The 27,175-nt window shown below is 44.5% G+C and overlaps 1 protein-coding gene and 1 long non-coding RNA gene across 4 annotated transcripts in view; both read left to right on the forward strand.

The window, feature by feature from the left end:
- NTAQ1 (N-terminal glutamine amidase 1) overlaps positions 1–27,175 on the forward strand; it is a 159,843-nt gene that overhangs the window by 97,380 nt on the left and 35,288 nt on the right. The window lies entirely within an intron of this gene.
- On the forward strand, positions 17,913–22,245 carry LOC134929466 (uncharacterized). Its single transcript, XR_010178575.1, has 3 exons — positions 17,913–18,284; positions 21,961–22,069; positions 22,159–22,245. It is a non-coding gene; the product is annotated as an uncharacterized LOC134929466 (long non-coding RNA).

Raw genomic sequence — 27,175 nt, forward strand, 5'->3', positions numbered from 1 at the left:
TTGCCTTATGTTCCTCCACAGCAAAAGAAAGCCCAATTTCAGATGCAGTCCTTTCGGCCAAATAAATACAAAAAAGGCCGGGGTTATTCCTTCCTCGCTAATAGGGGAAGAGGAAAAGGTAAAAGATCTCCGGCCGTCGCAGGTCCCCAGGAGCAGAAGTCCTCCCTGTCTTCTGCCAAATCCACCGCATGACGCTGGGGCACCTCTGCGGGAGTCCGCACGGGTGGGGGCATGTCTCAAGCTCTTCAGTCAAATATGGGCTTGTTCGGCCCTGGACCCATGGGTTTTAGAAAGTGTCCCAGGGGTACAAACTGGAGTTTCAAGACGTTCCCCCTCACCGATTCTTCAAATCGGCCTTACCAGCTTCTCTTCCGGACAGGAGGGTTGTATGCGATGCAATACAAAAGTTGTGTCTAAATCAGGTCATTATCAGGGTTCCCCCGTCTCAACAGGGAAAAGGCTTTCATTCCAGCCTGTTTGTGGTCCCGAAGCCGGACGGTTCGGTCAGACCAATTCTGAACCTAAAGTCCCTCAACCTTTACCTAAGAAAATTCAAGATGGAATCTCTCCGAGCAGTGATCTCCAGTCTGGAGGAAGGGGATTTCATGGTGTCGGTCGACATAAAAGATGCCTACTATCCCCATATATCCTCCGCATCAGGCTTACCTGAGGTTTGTTATTCTGGATTGTCATTACCAATTTCAGACGTTGCCGTTTGGTCTGTCCACGGCTCCGAGGATTTTCAACAAGGTAATGGCGGAAATGATGGTTCTCCTTCGCAGGCAAGGAGTCACAATTATCCCTTACTTGGACGATCTCCTGATAAAGGCGAGATCCAAAGACAAGCTGGTGCAGGACATTACGCTATCCCTGACCGTTCTACAACAACATGGTTGGATCCAAAACTTGCCAAAGTCACAGTTGAATCCAACAAAATGGCTGTCGTTCTTAGGAATGATTCTGGACACAGAATTACAGAGAGTGTTTCTTCCAGAAGAAAAGGCACTGGAAATCCAGAGTTTGGTCAAACAGATTCTGAAACCGGTGAGTGTATCGATTCATCAATGCACTCGTTTGCTGGGAAAGATGGTGGCGGCCTACGAGGCCATTCAATTTGGCAGGTTCCATGCCAGATTGTTTCAGTGGGACCTGTTGGACAAGTGGTCCGGATCCCATTTGCACATGCAACGGAAAATAATCCTGTCCTCCAAGACCAGAATCTCACTCCTGTGGTGGCTGCACAACTCTCACCTCCTGGAGGGACGCAGGTTCGGGATCCAGGACTGGATCCTAGTGACCACGGATGCGAGTCTCCGGGGCTGGGGAGCAGTCGCACAGGGGGAAAACTTCCAGGGAAGATGGTCAAGCCAGGAAGTTTGTTTACACACAAACGTTCTAGAGTTAAGAGCCATTTACAACGGTCTTCTTCAAGCGGAACGTCTCCTTCAAAACCTGCCCGTACTAATCCAGTCGGACAATATAACAGCAGTAGCGCACATAAACCACCAGGGCGGAACAAAGAGCAGGGCGGCAATGGCAGAGGCCACAAAAGTTCTCCGCTGGGCGGAAAGACATACAAGCGCTCTGTCAGCAATCTTCATTCCAGAAGCGGACAACTGGGAAGCAGACTTCCTCAGCAGACACGATCTCCATCCAGGAGAGTGGGGTCTTCATCAAGAGGTTTTCACAGAAGTGACAAGTCTTTGGGAAATTCCTCAAATAGACATGATGGCGTCTCACCTCAACAAGAAACTTCAGAGATATTGTTCCAGGTCGAGGGATCCACAAGCAATAGCAGTGGACGCGCTGGTGACACCGTGGGTGTTTCAGTCGGTGTACGTGTTCCCTCCACTTCCACTCATTCCAAAGGTGCTAAAGATCATAAGAAGAACAAAGGTTCAAGCGATCCCCATTGTTCCAGGTTGGCCAAGGAGGGCTTGGTATCCAGATCTTCAGGAATTACTCATAAGAGATCCTTGGCCTCTTCCTCTACGAGAGGATCTGTTACAGCAGGGGCCGTGCGTATATCACGACTTACAGCGGCTACGTTTGATGACTTGGCGGTTGAACTCCGGATCCTAGCCCGAAAGGGTATTCCCCGTGAAGTCATTCCCACACTTCTTCAGGCTAGAAAAGGAGTAACGTCTAAACATTATCACCGTATTAGGAGAAAATATGTGTCTTGGTGTGAATCCAAGAAGGCTCCTATGGAAGAATTTCAGTTAGGCCGTTTTCTCCATTTCCTGCAAGCAGGTGTGGATGTGGGCCTAAAGTTAGGCTCGATTAAAGTACAAATTTCGGCCTTATCGGTTTTCTTTCAGAAACAATTGGCCTCCTTTCCAGAAGTTCAGACTTTCGTGAAAGGAGTTTTGCACATCCAACCTCCGTTTGTGCCCCCAGTGGTACCATGGGATCTTAACGTGGTGTTGCATTTCCTTCAGTCACATTGGTTTGAACTTTTACAGAAGGTACAGTTGAAGTTTCTCACTTGGAAAGTGGTCATGCTATTGGCCTTAGCATCCGCAAGGCGGGTGTCTGAGTTAGCGGCTTTATCTCACAATAGTCCTTATTTAATCTTCCATGAAGATAAAGCAGAGTTGAGGACTCGTCAACAATTTCTGCAGAAGGTGGTTTCATTGTTCCACATGAAGTAGCCTATTGTGGTGCCGGTGGCTACTGATGTCTTTGCTGAGTCAAAATCTCTTGATGTGGTCAGGGCTTTAAAGATTTATGTCACCAGGACAGCTCCACTTAGGAAAACAGAAGCTTTGTTTGTTCTGTATGCTTCCAACAAAATTGGAAATCCTGCTTCCAAGCAGGCTATTGCGCGCTGGATCTGTCATACGATTCAGCAGGCTCATTCTACGGCTGGATTGCCGTTACCGAAATCAGTGAAGGCCCATTCTACCAGAAAGGTGGGCTCATCCTGGGCGGCTGCCCGGGGGGTCTCGGCATTACAACTTTGCCGAGCAGCTACTTGGTCGGGTTCAAACACTTTTGCAAAATGTTACAAGTTTGATACCCTGGCTGATGAGGACCTCATGTTTGGTCAATCGGTGCTGCAGAGTCATCCGCACTCTCCCGCCCGTTCTAGAGCTTTGGTATATACCCCATGGTTCTTGAAGCGTCCCCAGCATCCTCTAGGACGTATGAGAAAATAGGATTTTAATACCTACCGGTAAATCCTTTTCTCTTAGTCCGTAAAGGGATGCTGGGCGCCCGTCCCAGTGCGGCCTCTATCTGCAGTTATTAATTCTTAGTTAATGGTTATGGTTACACACAGGTTGTGTTTCTGTTATAGTCAGCCTGTTGCTGACATTGTTCATGCCGTTGACTGGACTTCTGTTAAATGCCATGTTGTACAGCGTGTTTGCAGGGCCGGAGCTTTCACTAGGCAGCTTTAGGCAGCTGCCTAGGGGCACCAGGACCTGAGGGGGCGGCCTGCTACAGCTGCCTGAAAAAGGTTGCATGGTCCTACTTTTCCCAGCCGCTGCAATCCCCCAGAACTCGTATATTACAGTAGCTGCAACTGCTAAGCTCCCGTATTGCAGCCTCCAGCTCCACCTGCACTCAACACAGGCAGTAACTTTGACAGCTCCTGGAGTCCTGGCTGGAGGTGACGTGCAGCACCGCTCTTCATTCCAGGTTCTTTCACAGACTACTCTGTCCCAACTCTGCACTGCAGCCTGCAGGTAAGGTGGCTGCACAATGCATTCTCTGCATTGATAAGGAAAGATGGGGAGAGCAGCAGTGTGGTGAGGGGGGGAGATGAGGAGCAGGCATGCACACAGTCTGGGGGATGAGCAGCACCATGCACACAGATGGTGGGGGGGATAGAACAGCAGACATTTAACAGAGTAGGGGGGATGGGGTGAGAGCAGCATGCCTTTCATCTGAAGGGTGGGTAGGGGGAAGGGGCAGTAGGCAGAAGTTTTGCCTAGGGTGCTGAGAACCCTTGCACCGGCCCTGCGTGTTTGTGGTGTGAGCTGGTATGTATCTCACCATACTGTAGTTTAACAATAAATCCTTTTCCTCGAAATGTCCGTCTCCCTGGGCACAGTTCCTATAACTGGAGTCTGGAGGAGGGGCATAGAGGGAGGAGCCAGTTCACACCCCTTCACAGTCTTAAAGTGCCCATGTCTCCTGCGGATCCCGTCTATACCCCATGGTTCTTGAAGTGTCCCCAGCATCCTCTACAGACTAAGAGAAAAGGATTTACCGTTAGGTATTAAAATCCTATTTTAGAGGGGGGATAAGTTACATCTGCAACGTTATACTACTGATATACAGAAATGTAAAAGTGAATTTGAACAGCAGGAGCTTTTACTGCAAAAAAAAAATTGTATTAAGGATTGGAAACATGGAGAACCTATTAGGTACTAGGATGACTTAGAGTAACAGGGCATAATTTACAAGGGCTGGTATTTGCTAGTAAAGTACATACTTTGTGGCAGAGTTGTTGGCAAAACAGGCAGAAATTACTATATAAAAATAAGAGTGTAGAGAAAAGTGTTGTATTTCTGTGTATACGCAGAGCCATGCACATCTGGAGAAGTCTCCACACTCCCAGTAGTGCACCTCGGGGTTATTCAGAGTTGTTGGCAAACCAAAAAAGTAAGCAACTGGGCAAAACCATGTGCACTGCAGGTGGGGCAGATGTAACATGTGCAGAGAGAGATAGATTTGGGTGGGTTATATTATTTCTGTGCAGGATAAATACTGGCTGCTTAATTTCTACACTGCAATTTAGATTTCAGTTTGAACACACCCCACCTAAATCTAACTAACAATAGTCCTTCTTTTCTTAACTTTTACAAAAAGGTTCCAGTTGTGGTTATGGCAAAGTCCCTGATGAGGTTGACTATCCAAAGGGGAGACTTGTACTGAAAATGGTGATTGACTATTGTAAAAAGTAAGAATTGATATTGTGCCTGGTGAATTTTTACATAGAGGTAGGCAGGTTTGAGACAAACTAAGCTTAGGAAACCTATTTATACTGGAGAAAATTGTCCTTGCTGTCTCCATTTTGCACTTTATGGTGTGTACTGAACTGCCTTAAATCTAGCTTATTGTGAAAACTTCTGCTTCTCCTGGATTTGGAGATGTTACATAGAAACACAGAATTTGTCGGCAGATAAGAACCACTTGGCCCATCTAGTCTTCCCCTTTTTTTTTTTTTTACATTATTTTTATCTCTTACCTTATTTGATCCTTATTTCTTTGTAAGGATATCCTTATGTCTATCCCATGCATGTTTAAATTGCTCTACTGTCTTAGCCTCTACCACCTCTGATGGGAGGCTATTCCACTTGTCCACTACCCTTTCTGTGAAATAATTTTTCCGCAAATTTCCCCTGAACCTCCCCCCCTCCAGCCTCAGTGCATGTCCTCGTGTCCTATTGCTTCTCTTCATTTGGAGAATGTTTCCCTCCTGGACTTTGTTAAAACCCTTGATATATTTGAAAGTTTCTATCATGTCCCCCCTTTCCCTTCTCTGCTCCAAACTATACATATTGAGATTTTAGTCTTTCTGGGTATGTTTTGTGATGTAGGCCATGCACCATTTTAGTTGCCCTCCTTTGTACAGTTTCTAATGTATTAATATCCTTTTGAAGATATGGCCTCCAGAATTGAATATAGTATTCTAGATGAGGCCGTACCAATGACCTATACAGTGGCATTATTACTTCTTTCTTTCTGCTGCTGATTCCTCTCCCAATGCAGCCGAGCATCTGACTAGCCTTCCTCATTGCCTTGTTACATTGCCTTGTTACATTGCTTACCTGCCTTTAAGTCATCTGAAATAGTGACTCCTAGATCCCTTTCCTCCTCAGTAGTTTCCAGTATAGTGCCATTAATACTATATTTAGCTTTAGGATTTTTGAGACCCAAGTGCATGATTTTACATTTTTTGGCATTAAACTGTAATTGCCAAACTCTTGACCATTCCTCTAGTCTACCTAGATCCTCAATCATTTGTTTTACCCCACCTGGTGTGTCTACCCTGTTGCATACCTTTGTGCCATCTGCAAAAAGGCATGCTTTCCCTTTAATGCCATTTGCAATGTCACCAATCAAGATATTAAAAAGCACTGGTCCAAGTACAGATCCCTGGGGTACTCCACTGGTAACATTTCCCTCCTGTGAATGCACTCCATTTACCACAACTCTCTGTTTTCTATCCTTTAAACAAGATCTTATCCATTCAATAATCCTAATATCCAATCCCAAACTTTCAAGTTTATTTAGCAGTCTGCGATGTGGAACAGTGTCAAAAGCCTTACTAAAGTCTAGATGAGCTATATCCATGGCTCCACCTTTATCCATCACTTTAGTCACACAATCAAAAAAGTCAATAAGATTTGTTTGACATGATCTCCCCCCAGTGAATCCATGCTGTTTGGGATCCTGTAAATTGCCGGATTTGAGATAATCTACAACTCTTTCTTTTAAGGGAGTTTCCATCAATTTCCCTACTACTGATGTAAGACTCACTGGTCTGTAGTTGTTTGCCTCTTCCTTGCTTCCACTTTTGTGCAGTAGGACTACGTTTGCTCTTTTCCAGTCCTCTGGAATTACTCCTGTAGCTAATGACTGGTTGAATAATTCTGTCAATGGTGCTACCAGCACCTCTTTAAGTTCTTTTAGTATCCTTGGATGTATCCCATCTGGCCCCATAGATTTGTCCACTTTCAGCTTTGAGAGTTCTGTTAGGACCTTCTCCTCTGTAAATGTACTTGTTTCATTTTCCTGAATATCCCTGCAACTTAACTGTGGCCCCTTCCCCTCTCTTTCAGTAGTAAATACTGAGCAAAAATAATCATTAAGATGATCTGCTATTAAATTGTCTCCTTCAACAAAACTCCCAGTGTCCGTCTTTAGTTTTATAATTCCGCCTTTTGTTTTTCTCCTTTCGCTTATATACCTAAAAAAAGTTTTGCCTCCTTTACCCACTGACTGGGCCATTTTCTCCTCAGCTTGTGCCTTTGCACATCTGATTACCTTCTTAGTCTCCTTCTGTCAAACAAGATATATCTCTTTGTCTTCATTATTTTGTGTCTGCTTATATTTCCTAAAAGCCATCTTTTTTGCTCTCACAATATTTGCTACTTCTTTTGCAAACTACACTGGCTTCCTTATCCTTGTGTTTTTCCTAACAGTTTTGATACAAAGGTCTGTTGCCTTCAATATTGCACATTTTAATGTTTCCGACCTCTCCTGCACTGCTTCCAAGTTCCTCCACTCTGCCAAAGAATCGCTTACACATTTTTCCATCCCTACAAAATCAGCCTTCCTAAAATCCAACACCTTTGTTTTTGTATGGGACGAGTCAGTCTCTGTCTTAATGCTGAACCATGCTGCTTGATGATCACTGGATCCCAGGTTTTCACCCACTTTTACGATCGATGATCTGTCTCCATTTGTAAGTATTAAGTCTAATATTGCGTCTTTCCGAGTGGGCTCCCTCACCAATTGGTGGAGGGATGCTCCCTGAAGGGAATTTAAAATGTTCCTACTTCTAGTGGAATTAGCAACAGACTCCTCCCAGTTTACATCAGGAAGATTAAACTCTCCCATGATTATTACCTCTCCTTTTAATGCCATTTTAGTTATGTCCTGCAATAGGTTCTTGTCGAGTTCCTCTTCCTGACCTGGTGGCCTGTATATCACGCCAATACGAATAATCAACTTTTCCCCTGTTTCTATGGTCACCCAAAGGGCCTCAGTTTTTTCTTCAATACTTTGTATTAATGTAGTATTTATGGTATTTTTTACATACATTGCTACCCCTCCTCCGATTTTTCCAATTCTGTCCTTCCTAAATAAAGTATATCCCGGTATAGCTATGTCCCAGTCATGATTTTCATTGTACCATGACTCTGTAATTGCCACAATGTCTAGATCATCCCTTGTCATTATTGCAGTTAGTTCTGGGATTTTATTTCCTAAGCTCCTAGCATTTGCACACATAGCTTTTAGAGTTTTGTTTGTGCTTTTTCTGTTCCTAGCTATGTTCTTCTCTCTGCCTATTTTTATTTGGTTTTGATCTGAATTATCTTCTGTTGCTGTGGATATGCTTCCTATTACCTTTGCCTGCAGAAACAATACCTCTGTGTTGGGGGAGCAGATTTCTTTATTCTTGTTTGGTTCACTGCCCCCCCCCCCTTTATTAGTTTAAATAGTTCTTGATGTAGCATCCAAACTGTTCAGTTAGTATTCTTGTTCCCCTTGAAGATGGGTGCAGGCCGTCACTTTTGTATAAGCTACTATCTTGCCAGATGGTGTGACTGTGGCCTATAAATCCAAATCTCTCCTCATTGCACCATGTCCTTAGCCAAACATTGAAGTTTCTGATGCAATGAGTTCTGTCTTCCCCTCTGTGTACTGGCAATACTTCTGAAAAAGATACAGTGGTTGCCACCTGCTTCAGAGCAGTCCCTAACTTCCTAAATTCATCTTTTACGGCCATGAGTTCAGCATTTGCCAGGTCATTTGTCCCTAGGTGGACAATGACATCCACCTCCCCATCTTTTCTTGCTGCCTTTACAATTCTTAGCATGCGCTCTTTATCCCTTGGAGCTGTGGCTCCAGGTAAGCACCTTACTTCTTTCTCTACTTCATTTGCATTTCCCAGATGTATTCCTCTAATAATGGAATCTCCCAAGAGAAGTGCAGTCCTTTTTGGAGATGCAATTTTCCTGTTCCATTTCCTGTTCCTATAGTTGGTAGAAGTCCCCATATCCTCCTGTTCTGTAGTGCCTCTATTAGTTGTATCTTCCAGCCCTGCAAGAGTAGCATACGAGTTTTGCAGTGTCACCGCTTGCGGGAGGTGTCTGTGTCCCTCTGGAAATCTCTGCCCTTGAGAGCCCACAGTAGTCCAGGCAGAATGTCTTCTGGTGGCTCTCTGAGGCAGTGGAGGCTTCAAAGACACAGACATCCTACAAATCTCAGCATGCAGTTTTGCTATCTCCTCCTTCAGCAGAGAAAATTGCTCACAGATTGGACAGCAGCCGAGTCTCCACGCTGCCTCTTTCCAAACAAATGCTTTACATCCATTGCACTGCACAAGGCCAAATATTGTATCAGATGTTAATGGTATTGCAAATTTTTGTGTCACTTGGTGTTAGAACGTTGTTCCCTGGGGGTAGGTCTAGGATCTCTAGCATATAACATTTTATTATTAGTGGCAATACCCAGTTATCAGTAGTAGTTAAGGTCCATTCTAGGACTTTTAAAAGTCTGCCGTTGTTCTCCTCTGAAGAATAAACCAATCATCATTGTGAAAAACGTCTTAAGTATCCTACAACTTTCTTCTCCTTTTTGCTGAAGAAAAACTGCCTTGATACCCTCCTTGTTGAATCATGTGCACTGCAGGTGTGGCAGATATAACATGTCAGAGAGAGTTCGATTTGGGTGGGTTATTTTGTTTCTGTGCATGGTAAATACTGGCTGCTTTATTTTTACACTGCAATTTAGGTTTCAGTTTGAACACACCCCACCCAAATCTAACTCTCTCTGCCCTCTCCCCCCCCCTTCCCCTGCAGTGCACATGGTTTAACCCAACTGCTAACACATTTGTTGCCACAATCAACTCAGAATTAGGCCCTATATACTGGAGTGTACAAGTTCCAGAAGGTATCACTCCTTATCAAGGTAAGTGTTCTCAAAGGGACAGCTGCCAAGGCTGCACGAGTGGAGCTTATCCACCTTCTATTGCTCCTGGAATTGGACATGGTGCAGGTAAGCCCCCAAAGCGGAAAAAATAAACTAACCTGCCTATCCCGACATTGGCCTATATTTACTAATAATCTGAGTTTGACTGATTTGTGTTTTTTTTTTTTCTAAGTCCCAACACGGGAATTCACTAAGCACTCGGCAGTGTTTGGGCTATTCGTAATGGTTTTAACGGCAAAGTTCAGAAATACGAATGAATAGACCATCGGTCAAACGCGGCTGTTATTTCATACAACACGGGTATTCACTATTCATTCGTATTTGGGTGTTAGTCTCTGAGTGCTCAATTGCGGTTGTATTTTTTTGCGATTCGTTAAAAGCGGCAAAAAAATAAACCTGCATTTTTCAGGCGTGTTTACATGTGTTGCCACTTGCAAATCATTCACACCTGAATTAGGATGCCTATAAAAGGATCTTAGGCTCATTTCAATCAACCTACACTCAGAAATGGCAGCAGGCCTGTGGGCCAGTGATCTTTTTTGTGCTGTGGGATTCCTCAGACTCGGACATCAGCCTGTAAGTAACCAGGGCCAAGAAACTGAACATGGTCAGCAGGTTGTACAGGTTCCGCGGAGGCTGCGCAGGCCTCGTTTTTTTAGGGGGCGTTTAAACTTGAACGCATTGTCCGATGATAGGGTCATACAGATGTTCCGTCTAAATTGTACCAACATTTTCCATCTGTATGACCTTGTCAAACTGGGCCTAGACCCTGAGACAGCACGCTCTCGCTCTGTCTCAGGCCTGCACAAACTCCTGGCTGTGTTGCACTTTATGGCTACTGGGGATGTCATAGGAATCTCACAGCCCTCATTTTCAAGAATATTAACACAGGTGATGTATACCTAACTACCTCCTCTGTTTTTGGTTGTTTTTCATCATATGATTTTTATTTTATGTTAGAAACAGATGAGTCAATTGTCGATATACAAGCAGTAAACAAGAGATTGTAAAAACAGAGGGGTCATTACAAAAACAAAACATGTAAGTAAACTTCTTTGAGAGAACAATGGAAAAGTGTGGTATGATTGATAGGGAGAAGAACTGGAATCCGAAGAATCCAGAGCTATGTGGGGAGGGAGAAAGCAAGGGAATTGAACAGCGTCTTTAATGGGACGTGAGTCCAGAGGATAGGAGGAAAAAATAAGAGTGAGAGGATAGGGTAGAGAGAGAGGAAAAGAAGAAGTGAAGAGAGAGAGAAGGAAAAAAAAAAAAATTATAAAAAGAAAGATAGGGGGGAGGGGATATTGAAGGAGGGGTTGTGGTTGCAAGGTGGGGTCTTTAATTAGTTTAGTCCTGGGAGGGGGCGGTCGTGGAGCCTGTACCATGGGAGCCAGGTGGAATGGAACTTTTTAACTGTGTTATGGCGAAGGCTAGTGATGTATTCCATGTTTGCCACAAACCAGATTCTATTTGTGAGAGCCTGGCTGTTGGGGGATTCGGGTTTCATCCAATTACTTGCTATTTGGTATTTTGCTGCGCAAGATATGAAGAGGACTAGGTTTTTAGATTCCTTGGAGATGTGCTCGGGCGGAGAGCAGAGGAGGAGGTTCAAGGGCGACAAGGGCTTTGGTAAGTCGATTAGTCGAGAAATAAGCTTACGGACCTTTGCCCAGTATTGAACAATCACTGGGCAGGTCCACCAAATATGGTAGAATGTGCCTACTTGGCCGCAATTTCTCCAGCAAAGGTTGGAGGTGTCGGGGTAGATCCTGTGCAGTCGGTCCGGTACCAGGTACCATCTAGTGTATATTTTGTATGAGTTTTCCCGTATGGCCACGCTGATGGAGCATTGTGAAATTGCGGTGCGGATTGCATCCCAACCCTCGTCCTCTAGGTGGTACTCCATGTCAGCCTCCCATGCTATCTCGTGTGGTTCAAGAGGTGGGGGTGTGGGGCTGAGGATAGTTTTGTAGAGGAGGGAGATGGTGCCTCTACTGGTGGGGTTGTAGATGCAGAGTCTCTCAAGAGGTGTGGGGGTCGATAGAGGGAACTTTAATTGTAGAGAGGAAAGGAAGTGGCGGATTTGTAGGTACTGATAGAACAGTGAGTTAGGTAGGTTGTGCGCCGTTTGTAGGTCAGAGAATGATTTAATAGAGTGCGTCCCTGTGAAGTGGTGTATTCTGGTAACTCCTGCCATGATCCAGGGGCGGGCCATTTCCCGAGAAAGTCCCGGGGTAAATGCAGGGTTGCTCCAGATGGGAGTCAGGGGGGAAGGGTGGCTTGATAATTTTAATTTTTTGTTCAGGTGTCGCCAGTGTGTAAGTGTCAATTCTATTGTGGGGGAGGTACGATAGGATGGGGTGCGTATATTGCTAGAGAGCCAGGGCAAGTAAGAGATGGAGGGGACTCCCGACAAATCGCTCTCTAGATCGACCCATCTTTTAGTGTGTTCTGGGGCATGCCAGGCAGCCAATTGGCTTAGTCTGGCCGAGTCATAATAGCGTTGAAGGATAGGGAGGCCTAGACCCCCGTTTTTAGAGTGTTTGGCTAAGATATATCGTCGGATTCTAGGCTTTTTGTGGTTCCAGATAAATTTACAGAGGGAAGACTGGAGTTTGTTAAGAGTCTGGGTGGGCACGGAGATTGGGAGTGTCTGAAATAGGTAGAGAAGTTTGGGAAGGACATTCATTTTTATAGCGTTAATTCGTCCCACCCAAGAGAGAAAGTAAGATTCCCATTGTTGGATATCAGTGAGGATTGACGTGATGAGAGGGGGGTAGTTAGCTTTGTAGAGTGAGTTGTAAGATTTGGTGATGGAGATTCCGAGATATTTGAGGGAGCGTCTGCGCCAGGAAAAGTTAAAATTCTGTTGTAGTTGTAGCTTAGTTAGTTTGGGGATGTGCAAAGAGAGGGCTTCGGATTTAGTCTGATTAACTTTATAACCCGAAAGATTGCCATATATGGCTAGTTCTTGGAAAAGGTTTGGGAGAGAAATAGTTGGGTTTGTCAGGGTCAGGAGAATGTCATCGGCAAAGAGGGAGATGGTGTATTGAGTATGGTTGACTTGGACTCCCGTGATGTCAGGGTTAGTCCAGATGTGGCTTGCAAGGGGTTCGATGATGAGTGCGAATATAAGGGGAGATAGTGGGCATCCCTGTCGTGTGCCATTTGAAATTTTGAGGGGGTCCGAAAGTAGGCCATTAGAGAGAACCGAGGCCGAGGGGTTTTGGTATAGTGCTTGTATGGCTTGGAGAAATTTACCTTGAAGGCCAAAACGTTGTAAAGTCTGTTGCATGAAGGGCCAAGAAACTCTGTCAAAGGCCTTCTCTGCGTCTAGGGCAAGGGTCAGGGATGGGATCTTGTGGAGATTAATGTGGTCGATGATATCCACGACACGCCTATTGTTGTCGAGTGCCTGTCTGGATTGAACAAAGCCCACTTGGTCGGGGTGTATGAGCGTGGGGAGAATAGGGTTAAGTCTATTAGCTAGTACTTTGGCAAAGATTTTCAGATCTGAGTTTAAAAGTGATATGGGTCTATAGTTAGAAATGAATTGGGGATCTTTATTGGGTTTTGGGATCACGGTAATGACGGCCTTGGTGGTGTGGGGATGAAAGGAAGATCCATCCAAGATAAGGTTGAATAATGACGTGAGGTGGGGGAGTAGTGCGGGTTGAAAAGTTTTATAGTATGACATTGGGTAGCCATCCGGGCCCGGGGCCTTAGATGGTTTCTGACTACTAATGGCAAGGGATAATTCCTCGGGGGTGATGGGTTTGTTCAAGGCCGTGGAGGTGTTGGTGTCGATATGAGGCAAGTCTGCGGAGGCTAAGTAGTCTGTAATCGTGGGGTGGGTCGGGTCTATTGTGGAGGAAGTGTCTGGTAAGTTGTAGAGCTGCTCATAATACGTTCGAAAGAGAGAATTGATAGTCTTTGGGTTGTATTGGAGGGTGTTATGTTCGTCTTTGATAGCCGGAATAGCAGTGTGCGCTTTCCGAGCCCTCAATCTGCCGGCCAATAGTGAATCGGCTTTATTACTTTTTTCGTAGAATTTTTGTTTCAGCCAGCGGAGTGAGTGCTCGGTTTTTTCGGCTAGCAGCGCGTTCAGAGTGGCCCTGGTGGAAGTGAGCTTTGAGTAGAGAGGTTGCGAGGGTCGTTGCTTATGTTGTGTTTCCAAGTTGTGGACCTCAACTGTGAGGGACGATATTTTTTGTTTGCGATCTTTGTTCCTGTGTGACGCGTAGTTAATGATGTGTCCCCTGATTACGGCTTTGTGGGCTTCCCAGATTAGTGGGGTGCACATAGAGTCAGTCATGTTTAGGGAAAAATAGTCGGCTAAAGCTAGCTTGATCTTTTCCTGGAATTGAGGGATTTTTAAGAGCGTTTCATTTAGTCTCCAATTGGGGCGAGTAGTCGGGGTGTCAAGGAAGTCGAAGGAGGCGGTGATAATAGAGTGATCAGACCAAGGATTAGTGAGGATAGATGAGTCTAGTACGTGTTGGGAGAGCAATGCGCCGCAGTAAAATAGATCGATTCGGGAGTATGATTGGTGTGGGGTCGAGAAGAAGGTATAGTCTCTGGCTGTTGGGTTGAGAGCTCGCCAAACGTCGAAGAGACCAGATTCGAGGATGTGTTTATTTAAAGAGCGTGAGGGAGAATCTCGGTGGGGGCGGGATTGACCAGAGGATTTATCTAGATCGGTGTCTGGGACAGTGTTGAAATCCCCTCCTAATATTAAGTAACCTTTTCTGATTTTGTTTAGATCTGAGAAAAAGGTGTTAAAAAAAGAGGGTTGCCCTGAGTTGGGGGCGTAGACAGTGGCAATCGTGCATTCTAGATGTCCGAGCGTCCCCGTCAGAATGATATATCGGCCATCCGAGTCTGTGTGGGTCGAATGGAGTGTGAATGGGATTTTGGAGTGGATCAGGACGGCCACCCCATTGTGTTTCGATTGACTTGAAGAGTAAAAGGCCATTGGATAGCGTTTAGTGGTTAGGGAAGGGTGCGATCGGGATTTGAAGTGAGTTTCTTGAATGAGCACGATTCCCGCTTTTAGGGTTTGAAGCGAGCGGAACAGGGACGAGCGTTTCTGGGGGGTATTGAGACCCTTGGTGTTCAAGGACGCCAGGAGCAGGGGCATCTTTTGTGGCGTTAGGAGAGTGCACAGAGGAGAAATGGAGGAGAAAGAGGGGGGCGTAAGAGGAGAGGAGGATGAGAAAATGGAATGTAAGTGAGAAAAAGAGAAGGGACAGGGAAAAGAAAAGAGAAGAAGAGAGAAAGGATAAAAATAAAAAATAAATTAAAAAAAAATAAAAAAATAAATAAAAAGGGGGGGGGGGAGGTAGGGTGAGCCTGTGTAGGAGTTCCTTACGACCAGCGAAAAGGAACGGGCACAGAGAGTGGGATCAAAGGATCCAAAGTGGAGGAGCGTCGGGTAACGATCGTTCTCCCTCCACGGAGGGGAGGAGGTTGGGGGGGGCCTAGATGCTTGAAAACAACAGTGTGGGCCTGTGTGGTAAGTACAGGGGTTGAAGGAACACGTCCCTCCAGTGGTGGTCTGTGTGATAGAGGCACTAGTAGCTGAGAGGCAGATGAGTCTTTGTGTAGGTGGTGTGTGGTCAAAAGGTAACATGCAAGGTCAAACAATAAGTACGGTAATAGCAATACTACATCAATACCAACAGAACTAAACTGTAGTTAGATTTTCGAATTGAACATCTTAGTTCCCATATAGGGATAGCGAGTGTGTGTTGGTTGTCTGTGTGTTGCATGAGGTATGTTTGAGGGCGGGCCCAGGGGGGTAGCTTAAACCATGGGGCTTCAAATAGTGGGGCTAGCGAGGTGGGCTGTAGAAAGGTGAGGGTAGATAATATACAGTATGTAGATGGAACGGTCAAGATGTAAAACTAAAACAGGTAGTCAACAGGAATATTATAACAATATAATGAACGAGTTGTCAATGTGGTTATAGGTGCTGAGATAATCAGGGTGGGTGATGCCCAGAGCTGTGGTCGGCAAGTGGGTCAGAGTCCTCCAGGTGTGATAGGAAGTCATTTCCATCTCTCGGGTCTTTAATGATGACTGTTTTCCCATTATATTCGACCAGGAGTTTGAAGGGGAAACCCCAACGGTAGCGTATACCACGTGTGCGTAGAGCTGATGTTAGTTCTCTGAGTTCCCTCCTTTTAAGTATAGTGGAGGGGGCTAAGTCCTGAAAAAATTGTAGTTTGACATCCTCGAACATTATATGTGGTTTGCCCCGGGTCGGGAGAAGGACCATCTCTTTATCCTTGAAGTTGAGGAAGCGCATGATAACGTCTCTCGGGGGTTCGCCATCTCGGGGTCTAGGGCGGAGGGCTCTGTGAGCTCTCTCTAGGGGCAGCTCTCGAGAAGCTGCACTTGGCAAAAGAGTGGAGAACAGCCTTTGGAGATATGTTTCGAGGGTTGCCGGGAGTATGGACTCAGGAATGTTGCGAATTCTGAGGTTATTTCTCCTTTCGCGATTTTCCAAGTCCTCGTTCTTGGATCGGAGCTCTGTTATGTCTTGGATTAGATGGTCTATATCTCTGACCGTTTCTATATGGTCTTTTTGGAGGACGTCTTGTCTGGCTTCCAGTTTGGAGGTTCTGGAGGATAAGGATGAGATATCCGATCTAATAGAGGTAACTGCTCTGTCGAGCTTGGTTTCTAGTGATTCTTTAAAGTCCATTATGAGCGACTTTAGAGCCATGATATCCTCTTTGGTCGATGGGGCGGGCGAGGGTAGCGGGTCAACTCCACCTGGAAACGATAGGCTGGGAGAGGGAGGGCCAGAGGGCTGGGAGGGTTTGTCGCCTTTGTCGGTTTTGGCGAAATGTTGGGAAATGTCTGTACCCGCACGTCTTCTTGTGTTCGGGTTGGGTTTGGACATGTTTGCACCTTGGTGGGTGGGTATGGAGGGAAAGGGGACCACACAAAGCGTTAGGGTAGGACTGTAGGTTAGGATTATTTAATTGCCAGAGAGGGAACCACTGGAGGGCTGAGTTACGATGTGATCAGTGGAACATGAGAATTGGTGGGTGTTTTAGAGAGTTGAAGTATACCCAATCGGTGCCGCTTGTGAGTATGTTAGTTACCGCGGCAGAGGAGGTCCGCGGGCTGCGGGTCGGGCGTCACAGTCGTGGCCGTGGGTGACCGTTGGTAGATCAGAGGCAGCGCTCCGTTGCCGCGTTGTGCGGTCGCGTATTGTAGATAAGTGAGTGCAACAATGAGAAAAATAGGTGCGGAGCTGAAGGCTGAGGCGGCCTCGCTCCTGTGGGGAGACTTGGACCGGAGGGGTGGTACGTTTAGTGTCCAGAAGCCACCTAGGAGGGGGGACCGGGTGTTGGATTGTAACAGCAGCAACAGTTGCCCGGTGTTATGGGCAGTGGCCGGCGTGTCCCCGCCAATCTCCACTAAAAGCCTCGGAGTTGGTGAGGATTTGTGAGTTGCGGGTGGTGTTTAGCGCCTCTGGTGGTGAGTGCGAGGGAGAAACAGTTGGGGGGTCACCAGGTCGTGGGCGGGTCAGGGTGGACCAGCGGGCCTCAACAAGAGATCTAGCCTTTGGGGTAGTGAGGGGAGGCCTAGCAGATCTTCCGGCTCTGCTGTCTCTGTAGTGCAGGAGGTATAAGCTGTGGAATAGATCTTGAGGTGACGCCAATCCCAAGATGGCCCTGTTTTTGGTTGTTTTTAATTACTCTCGGTGGCCAGTTCTGTCCTAAAATCTCATGTTTAATTTTCTATCAAATATACACATAGGTGTTGGCTGTTTTGCAGCCCCACATCGATGCTTCAGTCTGCTTCCCTACCCAGGAGTCTCAGTGGCATGCCGTCAGGGTAGATTTCTATGAGCTTGCTGGCATGCCCAATGTGCTGGGAGCCATAGATTGCACACACATTCAGCTGAGACCACCTAGGGGCAGGCAGCACATCTATACTAATCGTCATCTAGAGCACTCCACAAATGTGCAGGTGGTTTGTGATGCAAAACTCAAAATAATGAGTAGTGTTGCTGGTTACCCTGGGGGCTGCCATGACTCCTTCATCCTCAGTCAGTCATCCCTCTTTGATAAGTTTGAGGACGGACAAATGCTAGATGGATGTCTGCTGGGTATGTAATTTGATATGTGTAGGCCTGTGTATACTTTGGCCAAATACAGTGTGTTACTTATGTGTTGCTGTATCTTAACATGAAACACGTTATATCTGTCTTTCAGGTGATGGAGCATATGGCTGTTTCTCTTGGCTTCTAACTCCATTGTCCCGACCTGATACCCCTGCTGAACACAATTACAATCATGCACATAAGTCCACGCGGAATGTGATAGAAAGATGTTTTGGTGTGCTGAAATCTAGGTTTCGGTGTCTGGATAAGTCTGGTGGCCTTTTGTTGTATAGTCCCTTGAATGTGACTCAAATTGTGTTCTGCTGCTGCTTTCTTCATAACATGTGTTTGCAACATCTGCCACATGTTGATGAGGAGGATGAAGAAAGCAGCCAACAAGCAGAGGAATTAGAGACATCTGGTGATACTTGGAGTACAGATGTAGGGAGGCAGGTTAGGCAAGACCTGATAAATACTTATTTTTAAGGTAAGTTTTGTTTGCTTCTTTCATTTTTTGTGTAAGCATAAATATATGTTGCCCCATTTTTCATTTAACAACCATTACTCAGAATGTGTCTGTCTCCTTGAGACATACAAACATACCCTCGCTTTATGCAAAACAAATGTAGCATGTGTATTGTGTTTATTTAAAATCTCTAAACAACAGATTATGAGTGGCATGCATGAAGTCTGGATAAGTGTTGTTAAACTTGTACTGATAATTTATTAAAAGCACACATAATCCACATAGTAATTTATTTCGTGTTTTACTTTATGGATGTGTGTAACGTCCTAATGTAACACTTCTCCACATATAATATGTTAGCCTTGAGGAATACATGTGTCCCTATGTGTGATGATCCATCGTATTTAAGGGACCCAAATTTAGTATCATCCAAAATAATTTATTTCGTTATGTTTGCTGGAGTAAACTTGGTGATTTGTAAGTCAATACACAGTTTTCAACATATGTCCATTATTATACACATTATTTGTGTTGATTAAAATATTTACAATTTCTTTGTTGCTGCATCATATGTAATAATCTGATTACTCATTTTTAACACACACAAACATGGCACAACAATGAAAAAAACACAGAATTGGGCGCTAATGTTTAAATCGAATGTTAGCCGCACGTTCCTGGGGCTTAGTTCCTCTGCCACCACTTAAATACAACAAGAAAAAAACAGAAACTGGAACTGCGCTTAACAATCAATTAAAGATTTTATTAATTCCCACAATAAAAAATATAAAATGTATATGTTTATACAATCACCGGCCGGATTTCATATACTGCACAGATCATAAATATAAACCTTCAATGCCTCTATAACACCTAACTATTATGAAAAAAGAAAATTTCTCCTAAAAACATAAATTAAGAACTTAGTGCACATATAATCGTTCTACTGACTAAAAAAACTGCCCTTAGGTGACTCCTATAACATTGCAGGCGTCCCTGCGATGTGAGGTATTTCGTCTAATGTCCGTTTGTTTCTATAGCAGCAAAGAAATGATGACGTATTACTTCAGTCTTTGATTATCAACTGTCCCATAGATCGTAAGTCAGCAACGCAGTATTGTTAGTGCAATTATGACAAGCTTGTAATATGTCCTTCCCTTTAGCACTAGGGTGTCAAGGCTGCCTCTGAATAAGATGTAATAATACTCAGGTATGAGAGCGTGCTCCCTATTCCCCCTTAGCACTGGGGTCCGGATGTCCGGGTACTGAGTCAATTAGTAGGTTAGTGAGACAATATGCAGAGTATGTCTGGCAGTCACTTGATGAATGATTTAGCCGGCCGGCTATAAACTCAACTCAAGTGAGTTTATAGCCGGCCGGCTAAATCATTCATCAAGTGACTGCCAGACATACTCTGCATATTGTCTCACTAACCTACTAATTGACTCAGTACCCGGACATCCGGACCCCAGTGCTAAGGGGGAATAGGGAGCACGCTCTCATACCTGAGTATTATTACATCTTATTCAGAGGCAGTCTTGACACCCTAGTGCTAAAGGGAAGGACATATTACAAGCTTGTCATAATTGCACTAACAATACTGAGTTGCTGACTTACGATCTATGGGACAGTTGATAATCAATGACTGAAGTAATACGTCATCATTTCTTTGCTGCTATAGAAACAAACGGACATTTAGACGAAATACCTCACATCGCAGGGACGCCTGCAATGTTATAGGAGTCACCTAAGGGCAGTTTTTTTAGTCAGTGGAACGATTATATGTGCACTAAGTTCTTAATTTATGTTTTTAGGAGAAATTTTCTTTTTGCATAATAGTTAGGTGTTATAGAGGCATTGAAGGTTTATATTTATGATCTGTGCAGTATATGAAATCCAGCCGGTGATTGTATAAACATATACATTTTATATTTTTTATTGTGGGAATTAATAAAATCTTTAATTGACTGTTAAGCGCAGTTCCAGTTTCTGTTTTTTTCTTATGGCACAACAATAATGTCATTCATTTTGGGACTGAATTATCTAAATTGTTTCACAACATATTAGTACCTTTTTAGGCAACTCAGTTGTGTTATTCTTGTAATGTCGTCTAGAGAAGAAATGTAAAAGAGTTAAAAATAACATTGTAAGTTGTATTGGTCATGGATGAATCTGCATGGCTGCCAATTAGTCTGCCTGCAAGATATGAGAATGATTGGAATCTAGAAAGAGTAATGATTAGAAAAAAATCAAGTGGTCTTGTTACTGCATGCTAAAGACATTCTGCATGGCTGCCAATTAGTCTGCTTGCAAGATATGAGAATGATTGGAATCTAGAAAGAGTAATGATTAGAAAAAAATCAAGTGGTCTTGTTACTGCATGCTGCGATCAATGTGCAGATCAAATTACTTTTTCATCCTCCAAAAAAATACAAAGATGTTAAAGAAAAAATGTGTTGGCAAAAATCCTGTTGTTGTTTGTAACACTTATAATTAATGATGTTCAACAAATTGACAAGGTGCTAAGTGTTATATATATATTGAGACAAACCTACACTTACTAACTGTGATTATTTTCTTCTCTATACAGAAATCGGTGCCTCTATTTATTTTTTATTTTTTTGGGGGGGGGGTTGGCTGCTTGGACTGGCCTTTGCCTTTACCACTGTAATGTTGGCGTGCTCTGGTGGAGCGTCTTGGTAGTGAGGACACTGGCGATAGAATAGGAGTAGTCGTAGCAGAACTGCTGCTTGGTTGCTGTTGGCGCTGGGATCTGAGTGTTTCATTGAGGTTAGTGAGAGTGGCATGAAGTTCACGTGTTGCAGCATTTTGATTCTCTAAAATTCTGGTGATAGATTCATTGATCGTTTGATTGTTTTCTAAGATGTTGATGTAGCTTTGCTGTTGTCTGTGCTGTTCTTCCATTATGCGTTGTAAGTTGCCCATGACGTGTAATGTCTGCACGCATGATTTCCATGGTATTGGCAATTCTGGTGGTTGGTTCATTTTGGCGACTGATATTTCTGCTGATTCTTCTGAAGTGAGATGGTAGGTTAGCAAAAATTTGGGTCTGCCTACGCAGGCAATCTTGATTAGTGGCCTGCTGTGTAGCCCAACTGTCTCAAAACACTTGATCAGGGCCTTGTGCTACTGGTGTTGTCAGGCTGTGTTGTGGTGGAGTGCTTTGCTGTGGTGGTGTACTCACAGGTGCTGGGTGGCTGATTCCTTCGATTAATGGCTGCATTTGTAACATGATTGTCTCATCCATGTCACTGTGTTGCTGCTGTTGCGTCGGGATGCTGGTACCAGTACTAGAATCTGGAATTAGAACCATTTTGGCGTTAGACATATGTTTGAGAAATTAAAGCAAAGCAATAAACATGGAACACATTTAAATGGTGCTTTCAGATATCCAGCATAGCAACATCATCACTCAGAACTTAAATACATATTCCTGTTTGTGGCAAATGTGTCTGGTTACTTCATTCTTAAAGCAAGCACATGAGTTGTATGGTAGATCAGACATACTCCACCATAAAAACACACTTTAAATCATAATGTGTTGCCTTATAGTGTTTAAAACAGAAACATAGTAATGTTTTGGCATGTTGGCGCCAATGTTACGACAAACACATAAGTGAAATTTATGAAAAAAACCTTACTATTTGCCATGCTTACACATGTGTTTATGTTGTAGCATCTTCCACACAACCTGCTGCTGTATGGCTGAAGTGGACATACATATCTTTATTGGATGTGGACAAGGCCATTTTGCTCAGAATCCATTTAATGTTTGTTTTTTCCCGGTAAGTATAGCAGATTTTGTGGAATTTAGAGTTAATTAGTCTAATTAAATGGATTATTATGAGATGAGTAATTTTTTAAATCATTACAGTTTCTTACTCACAATCAAGATGAGGGGAGTGTGGTTGGCGTCTTGGAGGTGTGACCAAAATTTGGAGTGGTGGGACCGAAGAAACTGTAGACAATTTTCGTGGCGGGGTAGACTGCTGTGGTTGTGATTGGACATCAGACCTTGCTTTCTTTGTTGCCACATGTATTATTGTTTGGTGTGGTACAGGAGTCCGCCTTCTGCTGCTCAAGACTTCTTTTGATGGACCTAGGATTTAAAGTGTACTTTTATTATGGCCATTCCTTTACAAACATAACCTATACTACAATGGACACTTTACCTGCTTCCGCAGCGTCATCATCATCATCAGATGTCATGGGAGTGACTGTAGGCCGACCAGTACTGCTTTTTTTCAACACTGTAAATAATGAAACAAATAAAACAACTCATTTATTCATGCTATTGTTGATACATCCACCCATTATGTTTATAAACATTAAATCTTTCAAAAATGGATGCTTATTTATGTGGAAATAATTTCTGAACAGAACCATAAAATAATTTTAAAAAAACACACATTGGCCAATAGCCATATGCACTATGGAAAGTGCAACACAGGAAATAATGTACAGGACACAGACATAGGACACGGGCAGATTAATTAAGCCTGATGAAGTGATAAAGTGGAAGGTGATAAAGCACCAGCCAATCAGCTCCTAAGTGTCATTTTGCAAACCCAGCCTGTAACATGGAAGTTATGACCTGATTAATTGATAATTTATCAACTTCCACTTTATCACTTCACCAGGCTGAATAGATCTGTTACTAATACATACACTAACAAGCCAAAGCACAGACATCTTCATTTAAAAATGTTATGTAATTAATGAAAGAAGCAATATAGAAAATCAGAGGCGTAACAAGCACAGGGCGAGCAGGGCACGTGCCCTGGGCGCCGTGGCAGCCCCAGCAGAGGGGGGCGACACCAGCACCTGCACGGCCTGCTCGCCCCATGCGCCCACAGCCGCGTCAGTGTGCAGGCATCAGCCAGCGATTGTAGCCCCGCCCCCTGGCGGCTTTATGCCGCGGTTCGCGGGTCGGTGAGTGGTGGAGCCAACATGACGTTTCTCATTGAAGGGTGTCATATTGGCTCCGCCCCTTCTCCCACTGGCCCGCAAATCGCGGCAAACGGCCGTGAGGGGGCGGAGCCTAGCGATGAGCATTCCCCTGGTCCTGCCCGAGCCACCAGTCAGCACAGCACTGCCAGTGATCTCCTGCAGCATACCTCAGCCTCGTTCAGGTGTCAGTGTAAGTGTGTGTTTGTGTACATGTTTGTGTGTATGTCTTCTACGTGTGTGTATATTTGTGTGTATATGTTCAGTGTGTCTCTGTATAATTGTGTGTGTGTGTTTTCCATGTATGTATTATGTGTGTATATATGTATGTATGTGTATATATATATATATATATGTGTGTGTGTGTGTATATGTGTGTATATATATATATATGTGTGTACACAGTGGTCGAAGTGGGCCGGTATACTGCGCTATGGCATACCGGCACTTCTAAACAGACCCGGAAGTGTGTTTTTTTTTAATTAGCAGTGTGCAGACAGCAGCATGTAGGAAGGAGGCCGGAGGTCCTGGAGGACTCACCCTGGAAGAGGGAGTTGGCTGCGCACCCCGGGAACGGAGACCTGCGCATCGGCTGAAGAGACGCGAGGGAGCGTGCCGCAGGACCAGGAGAGGACCAACACCAGGGAGGAGCTGCCCACGCCTACGCCTGTCACCGGAGTGACCAGAGCCGTCCGCGCTGAGTGGAGAAGACGACGCAGAAGAGGAATCCAGCCAACCGCAGGACCTGAGAAGGACATCCAACCTTCAGCGGACCGGGACCCTGCAGCAAGGGAGGAGACTGACCAACGACGGGAGCACTAGCATCGCGGAGGACACCCGCTTACCAGAGCAAGGACCCATAGAAGAACCCGGCTTGCTTAAAAAAGACGGCGCGGAACAGCGGGGAGGATGGCGCAGATCGGGATCCTGCAGCTGGAGAGAAGACCCCCCTTCGGAGCGCAGCAGACCACACTGAAAAGGGTGCATTCCCGGTGCGGTGCTCTGCTTCCCGGGTGGCGCCAAAGACGTGGAGTGTCGGAGGTGGCAGAAGCGCCGCAGCTTGGGGTGAGAAATCGCTGTAACACTTCCGCTGCAAAACTCTGCAATTAGTCAATTGAGGGGGTAGGCTCCCCTCACCACAGTGCCCCGCAGGATTAGTTAATTAAGGGGGTAGACTCCCCTCACCGCAGTGCCCCGCGGGCCTTGTTAATTAAGGGGATAGGATCCCCTCACTCTATAATGTGTATTTCGGCTCATTCTATGTGCTACAATGTGAATTTTGGCTCATACCGTGTGGTATAATGTGAATTTCGGCTCATACCGTGTGCTAGTATGTGAATTTCGGCTCATACCATGTGGTGTAATGTGAATTTCGGCTCATATCATGTGCTAGTATGTGAATTTCGGCTCATACCGTGTGGTATAATATGAATTTCAGCTCATACCGTGTGCTAGTATGTGAATTTTGGCTCATACCGTGTGGTGTAATGTGAATTTCGGCTCATAACGTGTGCTAGTATGTGAATTTCGGCTCATACCGTGTGGTATAATATGAATTTCAGCTCATACCGTGTGCTAGTATGTGAATTTCGGCTCATACCGTGTGGTGTAATGCGAATTTCGGCTCATACCGTGTGCTAGTATGTGAATTTCGGCTCATACCGTGTGGTGTAATGCGAATTTCGGCTCATACCGTGTGCTAGTATGTGAATTTCGGCTCATACCGTGTGGTATAATGCGAATTTCAGGTCATACCGTGTGCTTGTATGTGAATTTCGGCTCATACCGTGTGGTGTAATGTGAATTTCGACTTATACCGTGTGCTAGTATGTGAATTTCGGCTCATACTGTGTGCTAGTATGTGAATTTCGGCTCATACCGTGTGCTATAATGTTAAAGGGGCACCAGTACTAATGGGTCCTACTATACTGAAGGACACGTCCCCTTTAGAGTGGCCACGCCCCCTTTTCCGGAGCGCGCGCTTCCTTCACCTTTCCATACCCCCACTTAAAAATGTACACTTCAACCACTGCACCTCCATATATACATACACATTGATAATGTCAAATATTACCTTTAAACATAAGCTATATACTACTACGGACTGAGTACGCTATTGGCGCACTGAGTACCGTAAGGGTACGCACTTAGTGTAGCAGACGCTAGGCCGTGTGCGCGAGACACGAGCGGTACAGACGCTCACAGAATGATATACAGTAAACCTTAAGTAATGAAACAGTGTAAGGATATGCTTATACTTTAAACCTTAGCAGCAAAGCACTATACCTTTAAACTTTAAGTAGCGCTGGTGATACAAAGTATCAGCAGTGTATACACCTTAACAATGCTTATACACCTTAACAATGCTTATACACCTTAAACAGGTTAAACCACTTTAAAAGCCCTGGCAGGAAAGTGACAACACAGCACTGATTTGTATTTGAAAACCACATGGTTCTAAGGCCACTGTGGATAGATTCTAATAAAAGGTTAAACAATACATATCATACACTACAAACTAACATCAAAATCTAACACAATAACAGAGAATAACATGAGCAATGGCGAACAAAATGGCTACAGAGAAATATACATACGTGGGGATGATTCGCAAGCGCGTCCTGGATTCCAGCCCTCAGCATTCAAAGAGAAAGCCTTTTGAGAGAGTGAGTGAGTGACTGGCCAGGCAATGCAGGTCTTTATATACACAGCATACATTCACAATACAATGGTTCCTACAATCTCATTGTTCATTGGACACAGGAATGTGTCTCTGCATTATAACAAAGGTCATAGGTAGATTTGAACAGGTGGGCTGTGTCTTTCCCCAACTGCTGTAGTGGGTGGTATCCTCTGGATTCCCCCCGCATGTGTAATAAACAGCAAAATACAATTAATGTCCATAAACTACTTTTGTACATAACTATACGCAGGAGCTAGCGATCTTTTCTTAACTAACACCGAAATGTTACCCTTAAAATACCCTACAGCTGGATACTAGACACCACCTTTCAACCTTTATCTGACCCTTCCTATTATGTAAAGAGGAATCTCTCTGTCCAAGAACCGTTTAAACTAAACATACTTGCTGACGTTGTCTAGGGGAATATTAACTATAAAACACACTATATGGGTTAAATATGCTATGATCGAGTCGCCCGCTACACGCTCACAAACTCTACTGTAAATGCGCATACCACGCGCCAAAGCGCACGGCCGTAGAAGCTCCATTACGCAAAGTGCGAATATGCGTACGCATGGCAGAGCGTGTGCACGCGCAGCGGGTATGTGCATGGGGTTAGTACAAGGCATGTGAATCATGATATTTTTCGACTTTGACAGTCCACCCTTTGGCAGTCACCAATAACTGCCACTATCTAAACAATTTAAGCAGAAAAATATATAATACCATGAACTATCTTATTATGATTGGGAGTAGGGAGGAGAGGAGAAGGTGGGAAATGTATGACCTAGTGGGATAGTAAAAGCATGTATGTATGAAATTCATGTCTGAGGGGTCATGTATCATCGTGCCGTACATGTTCTAAAATAAGCTTTGAGGTATTGCGAAGTATACATTGAATCCTTCTTATCCCGTATTAAGGGTCTGTAAGTGGGCTAACAAACTCTACCGAGCTCTTTTCGGCTTTTAGTTCCAACAAATGGGGTGCACATTAGTTGATGATACATGAAGGGGGAAAATATGTGAGTGCTAATATATTTGCCTATATTACCTGTCGACTATGTGTGTCTCTACCTGAAGATCGTAGAGATGAAGATAAGAAACATGCGTTAGAAATGCATTCATATGATTATGTATGTGATTGTCCTTGGGCGTCTGTTGAAGTCTTGTTGATGTCTTGTCCGGATTGCTGTATCTTTGCTGTAAGTGGCAAGCAAAGTTTTTCAAGTGTCCATAGAAAGTTAGTCTCTAAAAGTTCATC

This window comes from Pseudophryne corroboree, chromosome 5, assembly GCF_028390025.1.
Source record: "Pseudophryne corroboree isolate aPseCor3 chromosome 5, aPseCor3.hap2, whole genome shotgun sequence".
Taxonomy (NCBI): domain Eukaryota; kingdom Metazoa; phylum Chordata; class Amphibia; order Anura; family Myobatrachidae; genus Pseudophryne; species Pseudophryne corroboree.